Raw genomic sequence first — 15,047 nt, 5'->3', positions numbered from 1 at the left:
TAAGTCTAAGACTTTAGGCCGTGGTTCCAACCGCGATAAAAAGTTTGGTGAATAGACCGCAGTTGTAGTAGGAACTGTGGTCAAAACACTTTTTTTAAAAAAAAAAAAATAGTTCCACTATAGTCCGCGGTTAGAACCGCGGTAAAATACCCAGGAATAGACCGCGGTTCTTGCCTTAACCGCAGCCTAAAGTCTTTCTAAAAAAAATAAATAAAAAACGAACCACTTTCTACCGTGGTTGTGGTAACAACCGCGACATATTCCCCTGCAGTTTTTTAAAATAGCAGGTCTGTTTTTGTGATATCAAATACCACAAAAACAGACCTGCATATCAAAACATGTATACAGATTCGATTTCAACAGATCAAACACATGTTCAAATGTATTTCAACATCACATAAGTATAAAGTCTAATAAAATACAATCTAATCAAATGCAATGTTTAAATCTAGTAACTAAGAACTATTATATAATCTAAGTATATACTTTGCAGTAGCTTTCCTCATGAACGATAGTGACTTCTCAGGAACTGGTGTAGTAGTCTTGAACCTCTGCATAAGACAATTGATATTAATTAGTGTATATGAATTCTAAATTTTGGAAAAAATCAAAATTTGTTATAGTTAAATATTATCGTTTCCCAGCCTCTTGTGATATGGGAACGAACAATGTGTGCCATCCAATACATTACATAGTATCCGCACTCATATGACCCACTTTGTTTGTTACACTACAATATATCATCACAGTTGTAAATAGTTAGAGAAAAACATTAAAACAAAACAATTATAAGAAAGTATGGCTTTAGCATATGTCAAACCTTGAGAGAAATCCATGCAAGCTTTTCACTGTTAACAATTGATCTCCCAATCATCATCGTACTTGCTGGAATAGACCTATATATAAAAAAAGGTTTTAGCATTCATTTATATAACAAAGAAAATCCAAACATTTAGGTTCTTACCAATCAACTGCTTGTCTGAGATGTGTGGGAGGAGGCCTGTGCAATGAGCAGAACCACAAAGCATAGCTCTCCTGTATAGACATAACAAGAAACTGCCAATGGCGCCTGAAATTCATAATAACTTAACTATTATATATTAAAATCACATATTAAAATGACATATTAAATTCATAATAACTTAACAAAGTTCACTTAACCGGATATATAAGGCAAAAAATATATTTTCTTGCCGCTTGCAAAACTTTTTGTGAGATGTATGTTGATCTGATCAAAATCATTTGATTCATGAATGGATTGGGGATCAATGAATCCATAATCATCAAAGCGCCCCAACTTGTTACTGACCCCAAACATATACCTGAAATCAAAAATTAACTTTGATATAAGGATACTTGATATATAAATCAATTTTATATATAAATAATTGCTCATAGGCTTACATCATCCATAGCTAAATAATTGAAATATTCAACTCTTGTGTTCCCGACGCAAGCTCACGGACATCTTGGCTATGAAGGTATAATGGGATCTCAGAGCCTGTCTTAAATACATTAGCATCATATTCAACCTCCAAAGGCTTATCTTCAAGGATGTCAGCAAGTAGATGCAATGAACCAAAAGGATCATCCTCAGATAGAGGAATCTTCTCCTGTGGTTGTGTCTGTTGTTACATGGAAAAATAAGATAAGTTTTGACATCAATAACATGTAAACTTTAAAATTGAGAAGTGTAAAGTAGAATTTCATACCGGGGGGTCAGAAACTGAACCAACCAAATGTTTAGGCCAAGCGATAAAGGACTTGAATGCATGTGCCATAGTGAAAATCTCATCTGTGGACAGAGGAACTTCGGCATCTGGTACTATGATTTCGTCCATTGAGACCTTCACCTCATCCTCTGATAGCTGCATACCATGAACAACAGTCGTTGCCTTAAACATTGTTCCACGAGCTACCAAGACCGTCTCGGTATCATCTAACATGTATAGCAGACATGGACTAGCATCGTCCATGTCATCCCTTGGGACGGCTGGTGCTGAACAACTTCCTTTCCCGCTTCTCCCTGTCAGAGTAAATGTTAGATTATACAAAAGATAGAAAAAATTGCACATAAATGTTTATTAAGTTTACCTGTGGGAGGCACAACATGTTCTTGTTCCTGTACAGGAGATGGCACCGGGCGCATGTCATAGGTCTCAAACTGTTGCTGGAACATGGAGCTGAACTAACTATACAATTCAGCCCTGAGCTCTGATCTAACCTTGTTTGTGATCTCGTCCGTAAGGTCGGCTCGAACCTTTTTTGTGATCTCTTGTGTCAGCCTTTCTCTTTGTTCTTCGTTGTATGAATATGAAGGCTGACGAGAAGAGTTCCCAAAATAATTTCGAATTCCTACTCCAGGACCAGCAGCACGTACACGTCCAGGGTGCTCAGGTCGTCCAATCGCAGCAGTAAGAATATCCTGGCGACCTTCTGGAGTGAATTGACCTTGGGAGTTCTGCTCAACCAAGGAGTCCTGTAACATTACAAAACACCATTATTATTTAAAAAGTTCTATGTAGTATGTATAATGAAATTATTATTATTATTTTAGGAACAATGGTAACTTACAATTCTTTCAGAAATTTCACGTGCAGTGTCAGAAGAGTAGGTGTCTGATCATTTCAAACGAGCCAACTTCCATTTCTCATGTCGAGAAGGTGGAGAAGGAGGCTGAGGGGGGCTACCACCCTGAGATGGTGGTCTAGCATCTGCCTTTTGCTTCATTAGTTTCTCCTCAAGCTTCCTATACCCACCACGAGATAATAGGTGGGGGTTTTGTTTTGAGCACTTGTTTGTTGCGCTTTGCTTCTTTTTGCATGTGACATATATTTAATTAATTAGTTCATATTATATACATTAGCTAATGATGAATTGAATAATATCAACTATACTAACCTGCCATTCCTATGTTTTCCGTCTCTGTACAAAAAGGTGTCAAGTCTCCTCATCCATGAACTTATATGTAGTTAATGGAGACTTATTTTTGTGGCTTCCAAAAATATATCTCGAGGTCAACTTACTTTTAAAATTTCTGAAGTTTTCAGCAACAGTTGATAAACACTTATTTCTAAGTGTTGCGACATTTGGAATATCAAATGTCAGCTGAAAAAAACATAATAAAGTTGTATCAGTACAAAATTATCAAAATAAACAAACTCTAATTGAAATGATATAAATAACTTACCAATATATCGTTCCATATAATGTTCTGTTCAACCTCAGACACATGGTCAAAAGATGGAGTAAGAATATTAATCTTTTCACGTGCCACTACTCCAAGGTATGATCAGAAGTCATCTGCATAGGGGCCAGTTGCCACACCTGTGATTACGTTAACATCCATTGGTGTTTTTTCACCATGATTCTTTCTGATCAAAAGTTGTTTCATCCTGGTAGGTCCTCTAGTGGATCTAGAAGGGGGAGCTTCATCCCCTGAAGAATGTGGATGATCAGCCATATATCTGTCAACATAAATAACAAAATGAAATATTAATAAAATACTTATGTAATATCCAACATGATCCAACATGAAGTATTAATAAAAGACTTATGTAACAACAAGAAATAGTTATACAGAAATTGAAAATTCATACATAAAAATATGGATTGATCATATGTATATTCCCTCATCATGATCTGACCTAGAGAATGTTCATCAAAATTTGTTGTAGTTTGAAATGAATGGTTGTCAGCAATATGAATATTAATCAAATTGTCTTCGTTAACTTCAATTTGTTTTTTGCCTTGAAGAGCGACATACCAATGGTCAGACGTAGGATCTTTGACATAAAAAACCTTAGATGCTTGATTTACCATGATAAACGGTTCGTCTTGCTAACCCACCTTTCGAAAATCAACCATTGTCATATCCGATTTATCTATTTTCACACCACTCTTATTGTCAAACCACTTACATTTGAACAATGGAACAAAAGACTTGGTGTAATCAACCTCCTATATCTCTTCTATTATACCATAATATTTCATTGATCCAAGTACAGGAGATTGATCTTTTGATGTGGAAAATTGAAGCGACTTAGCTTCTAAACTTACTCCACTATTTTGTACTGTGTTTTTATCATCCAAAGTCTTCGTATAGAATGTGCAATTATTGACTTCATAACCTGTACAACATACGACATCAATCTTTAAACCATTTACAAGCCACAACAAAGTTTCAGAACAATGTGACTCTTTGTGAATTTCAGATTTGAACCAAGACATAAATGTTTTGTTATGTTCCGTCAACTGCCATTTCTTTGATTGTCTTGGATTTTTATTCTTCACAATGGCCTTGTGTGCTTGCAAAAAAGCTATCACCTCATCTGTGTTGTTCAATATATAAAGATGCGCTTGCAACAATTCTTTGCGATCTTGTCACCACTTTCACACCTCGGATGCTTTTACTTGTAGAACATTTGGAAGACCATGATGTGCAAGGAACTCCGATTGGATTCGTTGATGTCATGTAAAAAACTCGATAACTTTTTCAGCAATATACCTTTCAATCATTGAACCTTCAGGACGATATGGATGTGTAACGTACCCTTTCAAAATCTTCATATAACGCTCAATAGAATACATCCATCTTAAGTATACCGGTCCGCACAACTTGATTTCTCTAACCAAATGAACAAGTAAATGTACCATGATGTCAAAAAAAAATGGAGGGAAAAACATCTCTAGTTGACACAAGATGATAACAATCTCGCCTTGAAGTTCATCTAACTTTGTAGGATCGATGACTTTACTACATATTGATGAGAAAAATGAACACAACCTGTTTATGGTCTGCCTAACATTTTTGGGCAAAATTCCACGAATAGCCACTGGTAACAATTGTTGCATTAAGACGTGACAATCGTGAGACTTCATGCCAACGCTTTAAGTCCTGCATCGACACTAAACTCTTCATATTTGAAGAGTATCCTTGTGGTACTTTGATACTCTTTAAACAAAGGCAAAAACTTATCTTCTCTTGTCTAGACATTGTGTAACATGCAGGGGGCAAATAAGTATGTTTACCAATCTCCTTGGGTGCCAACTCTTCTCAGATATTCATGTCAACCAAATCCAAACGAGCATTCACTCCATATTTTGTCTTTCCCTGAATGTTGAGTAGTGTACCAATCAAGCTATCACACACATTCTTTTCTACATGCATCACATCTATGCAGTGTCTAACATCTAACTTTGACCAGTATGGAAGATCAAAGAATATTGATTTCTTCTTCCAAGGGGTCGTTACAGATGACTTCTTGGATGTTTTCCCAAATACATGATGTATTTTATTAACTTTTTCAAGAATTTGAATGCCAATAAGTGGATTTGGTGCTTTGTCCCTCTCTTGATATCCATTGAATGCTTTTTTTAACCTTCGATATGGATGATTACGTTTTAGAAATCTCCGATGACGCAGATACACCGTCTTTCTTCCGTGTTTCAATTGATGAGCTGCAGTGTTTTCTTCACAGATAGGACATGCTTTATGACCCTTGACACTGTATCCTGACAAATTATCATAAGCTGGAAAGTCATTAATGGTGCAAAATAACATTGCACGCATCACAATGCAGGAGATAAGTTGTAAATTATCAATATAACTGGCCAACAATTGTGATTGGTACTCAGATTACCAAATGGTTTCATTCCATCAGTGGCTAAACCAAACCTAAGATTTCTACACTCTTTACCAAATTTGGGGAATTGTTGATCAATATTTTTCCATTGCTTTGAATCAGCTGGATGACGAAGCAGTCCGTCAATTTTTCTCTCATCTGCATGCCATCTGAGGTTTTTAGCATCTTTGGGATTCGCAAACAAACGCTTAAATCTTGGCACTATTGGAAGGTACCAAACTACTTTCAAAGCAGATCCATTTTTTTCTATCTGACCATCATCTTCACTATTGTTTTTTGACTTATATCGTGATAAGCCACATTTTGGACACTTTGTCAAAAATTCAAACTCTTTCCTATATAAAATGCAGTCATTGGGACAAGCATGTATCCTTTTATACTCCATACCCATTGGACAAAGAATTTTCTTCGCATCATAATTACGAGTGGGTAGTGTATTTCCATTTGGCAACATTTCATTCAACAACATCAACAATTCTGTAAAACTCTTATCAGTACATCCATTGCTCGCCTTCAAATTCATGAACCTTAACACTACTGACAAACGTGTAAACTTAGTTGAACCGACATACAAAGGTGTTTCCGCATCAGTCGACATCGTCTCATACACATGAGCTTTGGCAAAATTTTCTACGCCAACATCGCAGATCATGTCCTCTAATTTGTCTTCATCTGGTCGATCTTCTTTCATGGTGGAATCAATAACATTTTCGATTTGGGAGTCAATCGGAGAGTGTACTTCTTCGCCGTGTCATATCCATGTTGTATAGCATCTTAGGAAACCATCACAGATCAGATGTTCTCTAATTTGAGTTGCGTTCAACTTTATCCCATTCAAACAGTTCACACAAGGACATCTAAACTTCACTTCATCATCACTTCTCCTCTCATTATGTTGCACAAATTGTATAAATTTCTCTACACCTCTCTCATACTCAGCACTAATGCGTGATAAATTAATCCAATTTCGATCCATTCCTAAATATTACAAAATTACAGTAATACAATCAATTCAGTCATACAAACATACAATTAAATTTATACATATATAATTTTATTTATGACTTTGAGTTTTATTTCCTTCATTTTTTAATCGCTCTATATATTATATATGTCCTAAAGTTCCACAATTTCTACATTTTTATTTTAATAAATATTTCCAACAAAGTTAAAATCCTTTCTCGAATTTTATCATTCAAAATTTAACCAAAGTATTATAGCATGGTACATCATATTTCAACCCATATATGCATTCTAAAATTGAAATTCCAATCAATTTTATTCAACCACTACTTATCCAAACATTTGATAAACAAATTCAAAAACTCATATATTAAATACAATAGTTTGATCAACTTACCGTGATGGGACGACGAAGATAGTGGGGGCGATGGCAGCAGTGGCTACGAAGGTGAGAAAGGCAGGGACGATCGCAGCACCAATAACACGAAGAAGCCCTTCGGTGGCGGCGACGCTGGTGGAGGAACCTTTCGATGGCAGCGACGCTGGTGGAGGAAGCCCTTCGGTGGTAGCGACGTTGGTGGAGGAAGCCCTTCGGTGGCGGCAAGGTAGAGGCGCAGCGGCAGGCGCGACGGAGGCTGGTAGATGGAGGGTTTAAACTTTGTCAATGGGGCGCGATGAAAGCTCTGAAACTGTTGCACGAAGTGTAGAAGACAACACTGTTCATGTCTGTTTTATTTTTTTAACCTACTGAGCATAATATACCGCGGTTCAATACTCAACCGCGGTACAAAAGGGGAATATGTCGCGGTTAACAACTTACCCGCGGCCTATTCTCGTCAAAAAAATAAATCAAAATAGCATTTTTGATATTTTTTTCAACTTATAGACCGCGGTTAAGCGCCAACCCGCGATCTATGCCCTTGAATATTTAAAATTTATTCAGATAAGGGAATAGGTCGTGGTTGCTCTGAGAACCGCGGCCTATTCCCTGACGTTCTGAATCCCCCAACTGCCTTCCCAACTGCCATTTGGGGAATGTCAGAAGGTAACAGGGGGAATAGGCAGCGGGTCTTAGAGCAACCGCGACCTATTCCCCTTGCTACCTTCTGATATTCCCCACGTTGCCAGCACCTGCAATAAATTGACAGGGGAATAGGCCGCGGTTACTCTCAGAACCGCGGCCTATTCCCCTGCCAATTTATTTTGTTTCTAACGTGACGTCAAAGTCAGAAAATTGACTGAGATATACGTTGCGGTTCCCTTTGAACCGCGGTTTATAAGTTCGAATTATTTTCAAAATGCCACCGCACACTATTATGTTGTGGTTTCTGATGAACCATGGCATAATGTGCACTGTTATAAGTCAGATTTTTACATAACTACAAACGAAAGCCTTAGGAATGAAAGTTGAGTTGACTATCTCGTAAGATGACCACCAACTTGATTAATATTTGAACCACACTTGAAATTTCGTAAGAATTTATTATTTTTTGTACTTTCGTAATCAATGCTAATTGACCTATTAAATAAACTTAACTGAAAAAGCAAAAAGAATCCATTGATTGAAGTTTCCTTCGAAATTATGCTCGTTCTTTTGGGTGATAATGTTTCTGTCACTTACCATTTTGTGGTGGAGTTGAAAAAAAAAAACATTTTAAAGGTATAATAATTGATTTTAACTATGTCACCTTTTTTTTTAAATTGGAACATTCAATTCTTTAATTTTTTTATTGGAATTTTGTTTATCGTAATTAAAAAATGATAAAAGGAAATAAAATAGTATTTAAATTATCTTAAAACTAATTAAATTCTTAAAAGATGAGACTATTAAATATGATAAAAAAAAGTTACTGATAGACTTATAAAAAAAATTACAAATCTTAAGCTTTAGAAAGAGTGAGAATTTAATTCCAGAATTAATTCGATTATGAAAAGAAGGTTGCTAAAGAGGTTGTGGAACAATATAAAGTGAGAAGAGGAGTAGTACAGAAAATAAAAAGAATGAGATGAGAATATTGTAAAGAGGCAAAGCGTTGGATATTGTGAAGTGTTAACGTCAAAACATGCAATAGAGGCAGCAACGATTAACGATTAAAGAGTAAAACAAAAGATTAAAGAGTTGCACAGAAAGTAGCACTTGAGAATATTGTAAAGGAAAACGAAGTCTGGAATGTCGTGAAGTGGGAACATCAAAGCTTAGAAAGATATAGAAAGAACCAAAAATTAATTTTAATTCTACAAAACTTACTGCACAAGTTATAATACTATAGTGCCTTTTCCTCTCACATTTTCCTATTTTAATATTATATAGGTTTAAATCATTTAGTTGTCCTTATTTTCGGGAGGTTTTCCCATTTTGATCCTCGTCTTATTTGAATCCCCAATTGAGTTCCTATAAATGTTAATTTCAATCAATTAAGCTTCTGCCGTTAAATTTAGTTAACGAGATTAACTTTTTTGCACAGCTGGGAGGATGACCTGTTAATTTCTATAAACGTGACCTATTTAGAGTTGAAACGTGGCATGAATTGAGTCCCATAAGTGCTAATTTTAATCAATTTCAACTCTAATTTATGCCACGTTTCAACTCTAAATAGGCCAGGTTTACAGAAATTAACAGGTCATCCTTCCAGCTGTGCAAAAAAGTTAACCCGTTAACTAAATTTAACGGCAGAGGCTTAATTGATTGAAATTAACACTTACAGAGACTCGATTGGGGATTCTAATAAGACGGGATCAAAATGGGAAAAACTCCCAAAAATAAGGACAACTAAATGGTTTAAACCTATTATATATATGAAAAAAATAAGAATAGCATCACGTACATAAATATTTATTTAACACACCTAATAAATTTTAAAAGAGTGAAATTTTGTAATTTTTTAAATTTAGTAATGATTTTTTAATATATTTAAATTTTCTTACATTTATATAACATTATCTTTACTTATTTTTTATTTTCTTTTTTTAAAAAACATAAAATTTTATACTTTAATAACTATTTTATTTTTGTATCGTATGTCAAATGAAAGTTAAAATATATTATAATACTATTATTTCTTTTAAAAAAAACTCAAATTATTATTTCTCATTAAAAAAATTCAATTTTCACACTTTCAGTAATGTTAAAACTCATACCTACTTTTTCAGAGAGAATATTTTTACATTCTTTATAAATAAATATAAGTAGTATTTCATTTTTACTCTGGTTTATTTGTTGAATTATTATTTTACATTTAAATAACCTCTATTTCAGCTCATTTTTTTATTATCTATTTAGATTTTTCTACGTATTTGATGATATTCATCAAATTTGCTAAAGCTTTTGAATTACTTTCTTTCTCCTTAGAGTCTCAATTATATGTTTCATGCAATATATTATAATTACATAAAACTTACTTGGATTTACAATAAAGTTTTCATATTCTCTTCTCTCACTTCTCTTAAATGACTTCTTGATGATATATAAATTATTAAGATAGAAAATCTCCTTGTATCAAAGTCGGATTTCTCTCTTTCCAAGAATGTAAGGCTTTCACATAAGTAAAAATTATCTCTATTTTATGATATTTTACAAACTTTAGCAAAATATCAAAATACTCTTTTTAAAGTGAGAAGAGAGGGATTAATTTTAATAACTCAAATAATTCCTATAACCTTTAATACATTTATATTTTAATAATCATCACATTAAATTCTTTACATCAAAGTTATATTTTAAATTACATGAACCAAATATTAAATTAATATATAATTTAAGATTCTCCCATTTTGTTCATGTGATGACTTGAAGATCTAATATTAAACTTTAAGTGTGCCCCATTCATTAGAATTATCAAGTCATCTCCTTGCATGAATTGAAATTATCAGATCATGGTAAGCAGAAGTCATGAATAACAAGATTCCTTCCATGTATCACAAACAAACAAACTCAATATAACTTTAATCAATCTTTTAACATGTTACCATAAATCAATAATATATGTATATAACTTAATGTGGATAACATAAATAAAGAGAAACATAACTTAAATTAAATTCACAAGTGTCATGACAATATAAGCATATAATTATACATATTCATACAAATAGATAACATCATCATGTTAATATTGATTTATCCATAATGCACATACTTTCAACATGGCCAATAAAAGTTTTGGCCAGTAGTCCTTTGGTTAATGGATCTACTATCATCAAATCAATACCAATATGCTCAATCAACTATGTTTCTGCATGTATTCTTTGACCAACAAGTACTTCAAAATCCATGTGTTTAGCACCCTTTGAGTACTTGTCATTTTTAGAAAAAGTAGACTATTGTGAAATTATCACCATAAATATTTATCGGCCTAGTAATACTGTCAATAATGTTAAATCTCATACAATGTTCCACAACCACAATGCATGAATAGTGGCCTCTGCCACGAATTCAACCTCCATGGTGGAAGTAGCAATGACTGATTGTTTTGCACTTTTTCCAAGAAATTGCTCCTCTAGTTAATGGACATACTCAAATGTGGATTTTCTTAAATCCACACATCCAGCATAGTTTGAATCCGAGTGACCAATCACTTCAAGATGATTTGACCTTCTATAGGTGAGCATGTAGTCTTTGGTACCTTGTAAGTACCTAAGAACTTTCTTTGTAACTTTCTAGTTATCCATTACGAGATTACTTTGACATCGACCTAACATTCCAACAATAAAAATGATATATGACCAAGTAAAGGTTTGAGCATACATCAAACTCTCAACCATTGACACATAAGGAATGGACTCCATGGCCTTTCGTTCCAAATTATTCTTGGGACATTGCATTTGACTAAAGTTATCCCCTTTCTAAATTGGAACTACTTCAAGAGAGCATTTTTCCATTTTGAATCTCTAACACTTTGTTAATATAGCCTTTTTGAGACAAAATTAACAATCCTTGTAATCTATCACGGAATATTTCTATTCCTATTATATAAGATGCCTCATTCATATATTTCATTTCAAAGTTGTTATAGAGAAACTTCTTTACATCATGTAACATACCATACTAATATTATTAGCAACAAGAAGAATCTTGTCAACATATAGAACCAAAATAATAAACTTACGTCCAATGATCTTTATGTATATACATCGGTCAACGATGTTCTCTATAAAACCATATGAAGTTATGGTATCATTAAATTTTAGATACCATTATCGGGAAACTTGTTTCAATCCATATATTGATCTCTTCAATTTACAAACCAAATTTTCTTTTCCTATTATTGGGAAACCTCCTGATTGGTCCATATATACTTCTTCTTTTAAGTCACCATTCGGAAAGCGGTCTTACATCCATTTGGTGAAGCTCTAAATCATAATAAGTCACCAAAGCCAAAATAATTTTCAATGAGTCCTTCTTAGAAATAGGAGAGAAGGTTTCTTTATAGTCGATGCCATCTTTTTCAGTGAAACCATTGGTGACTAATATAAATTTATACCTTTCAATATTGCCTTTTGAGTCACGTTTGGTCTTAAAGACCCATTTACAAATGACTCTTTTTGAATCCTTAGGCAATTTAACTAGATTCCATACTTTATTATTTGATTTCAATTCTTGTTTCACAACATTCAACCAAATCTCTGAATTGTTACTTTCCACGGCTTATCTGAAAGAGACTAGATCCTCACCAATGCTTAAGTCACATTCATGTTCAATAGAATAAACCACATAATCATTCGAAATAGCATGTCTTTTCTACCTTACATACCTTTTTAATGTTTCTTATTGTGGTTTCTCTATCAATTGCTTATTTATGACTTGCTCATTATCAGTTGGCTTAACATTTATATGTTCATTTTGTGGGATTGAAACATTAACTTGTTGTCTTTGCTTATTGTGTGACTGTGATACAACAAGAGGGATAACAACTTGAGAAGAGAAATTTGGTGTAGAAACATTACAAGTATTCTATTGAATGTCCACTACTTTTGATTCCTCACTCCCACTAAATTGTCCATTTCCAATGAACCGAGAATTACCAGACTCAACTATTCTTGTACTATGGTTAAAGCAATAAAACATGTATCACTTTGATTTAATGTCAAAAGGACCACAAATATCAGCGTGTATTAACTTAAGAAAGTTGACTGCTTCTTGTGGCGGGATTTTTTGATATGTGTTTTGTTTGTTTACCCTCGATACCATCAATACATACATCCAATCATCAAAATTCAATTGAGGTAAAATTTCATNTTTCACTAACCTCAACATCCTTTCTTTAGATATGTGACCCAATCTTTTATGCCATAAGAAAGTAGAACATTCATTTCCTCCACTGCATTTACTACCAATAACATGTTCAACATTAAACATGGATTCAGAAAAATTAACATCAAGATTTAAACGATATAAACCATCCAATAATGTACTAGGACCATAATAGTATGGAAATTTATACAAGTGAAAAATACCATTTTCAATCCTAAAACTAAAACCTAAACAATCCAACTTTGCAACAAAAATTCAATTCCTAGCACAACCAGGAACATAAGACACTTTTCAAGATCCAAACAATAACTAGTGTCTAGAATCGATCTATAAGTCCTAATTCATGTTATTTGTCCCTTCATTTTTTTTCTCGTATATAAATACTTTTCAATCCTTTTATGGGTTGGATTGAAAGGAATCGCTACATAATATTAGAAACATGAGTGATAGCTCTAGAATCCAACCATAAGGTATTATTAGGTACTTCAAAAAGATTTGATTCAAAACTTACATAAACATAAAAAGTACCTTTCTTTTCGAACTAAGATTTTCTTTTTGGACAATCTTTCTTGAAGTAACTTGCTTTCTTGAAAAAAAAAACATTTATGGTCCTTCTGGATATTGCCCTTGTTCACTTTCATCGGAGTCTTGTCCTTCTTGTTCTTCTTTCCTGATTTTGCTTTGCTGAAGTTAGCACCTTCATGAGTTATGAGATAGATAGAATGATCTTTCATTTTCTTCAATCTCATCTTATACCAACATGACCTTGATTTCTCGAAAGTTCCATTTATCCTTAAGAGTGTTATAATTCACCTAGAACTGACCAAATTCAAGAGGAAGAGAGTTTATGATAAACTGTACTAGATAGACTCATTCACCTCCATTCCCATTGACTTCAACCTTGTTGTTATATTAGTCATTCCAGTTACATGGTCATGAATGGGATGTGATCAATCAAACTTTTTGGTAGTCAACTCACTTATAAGAGTTTCTACAATAGACTTGTCAGTTATGCCTGATTGTGAGTACTCCTTGATCATTTTCATGAATTCCTTTGCGTTTTCCGTTTTAGGGATAAAAGATTTTACATTCTCTGCCATGGACATGACATCAAGTTTAGGGATAACTTATTAGCCCTATATCAAGCCTCATAAAGAGACTTCTCATCACTTGTACAGGTCTCTGTAATGGTTGCAAACATTTCATCCATGATAATAATCATATTCAAGTCTAACACACCCAGTTGGAACTGAATTTGTTTGACCAATCAACATAATTTAGCACATTAACTTGACCACATTGTTGCTCAAAGCTAATTCATGGAAGCTTGAAACAATATACAAATTCATACATTAATATTTTGATAAAATTAATAGATTTAAACAAAATAATTACACTAGTCATATATTTAAGTTCACCTTTGGGTGACACTTAAATTGATAAGTAATCATATAGGTCATTCATTTAAGTTCATCTTTGGGTGATGCTTAAACTGATAAATTCCATACAATTAAAATACTAAAATAAATATACTTTAATAGATAATCATTCATACTTAAGTCCACATGTATATTATCTTTGGATATACAAACATATTTACTGTCTCCCTTTAATTTCATTAATTATAAATAAATGATTCACCTTTAAGTAATTCATAAAAGTCTTATAACAATAAACTTCAATTAACCCATAAATTAATTATTCATAATTTAACATCTATATTATGGCTAATTGAAATAAAAAACATTACTTATTTGAAATCAAATAACCTTAAAACGATCACTTTTCTGACTAACAAAATTGGTCATACTTGATTTCAAATAATACATGAATTGCTATAAACCATACATAACAATAAATAAAATTGAAACCCTTTATTATGTGATAGGATTTAATTTCAATCCAAGTGCTTTATTTGCATTTAACGTAACATGGAAAAACTTTTCAGTCCAAAACATTGGCTTACAATTTTAACCATTTGCAGGTTCAAAAATACATGGAACCACACACATTGATAATATCATACTCATTAATTATTGATTTAATAACAATAACAAACAAAATCATTAATTGCCTCATGAAAGAAAAAAAAAATACCATGTGAATTGCACAGTGCAAACCTCATTCAGCATTAACATAGTTTCATTAATTGAGACAGTAAATTTCCTTTTCACGAATTTTCTCTTTCA

Source organism: Vigna radiata, chromosome 8 (genome assembly GCF_000741045.1).
Source record: "Vigna radiata var. radiata cultivar VC1973A chromosome 8, Vradiata_ver6, whole genome shotgun sequence".
In the NCBI taxonomy this organism is placed as follows: Eukaryota; Viridiplantae; Streptophyta; class Magnoliopsida; order Fabales; family Fabaceae; genus Vigna; species Vigna radiata.
This window is presented reverse-complemented; position numbering follows the sequence as displayed.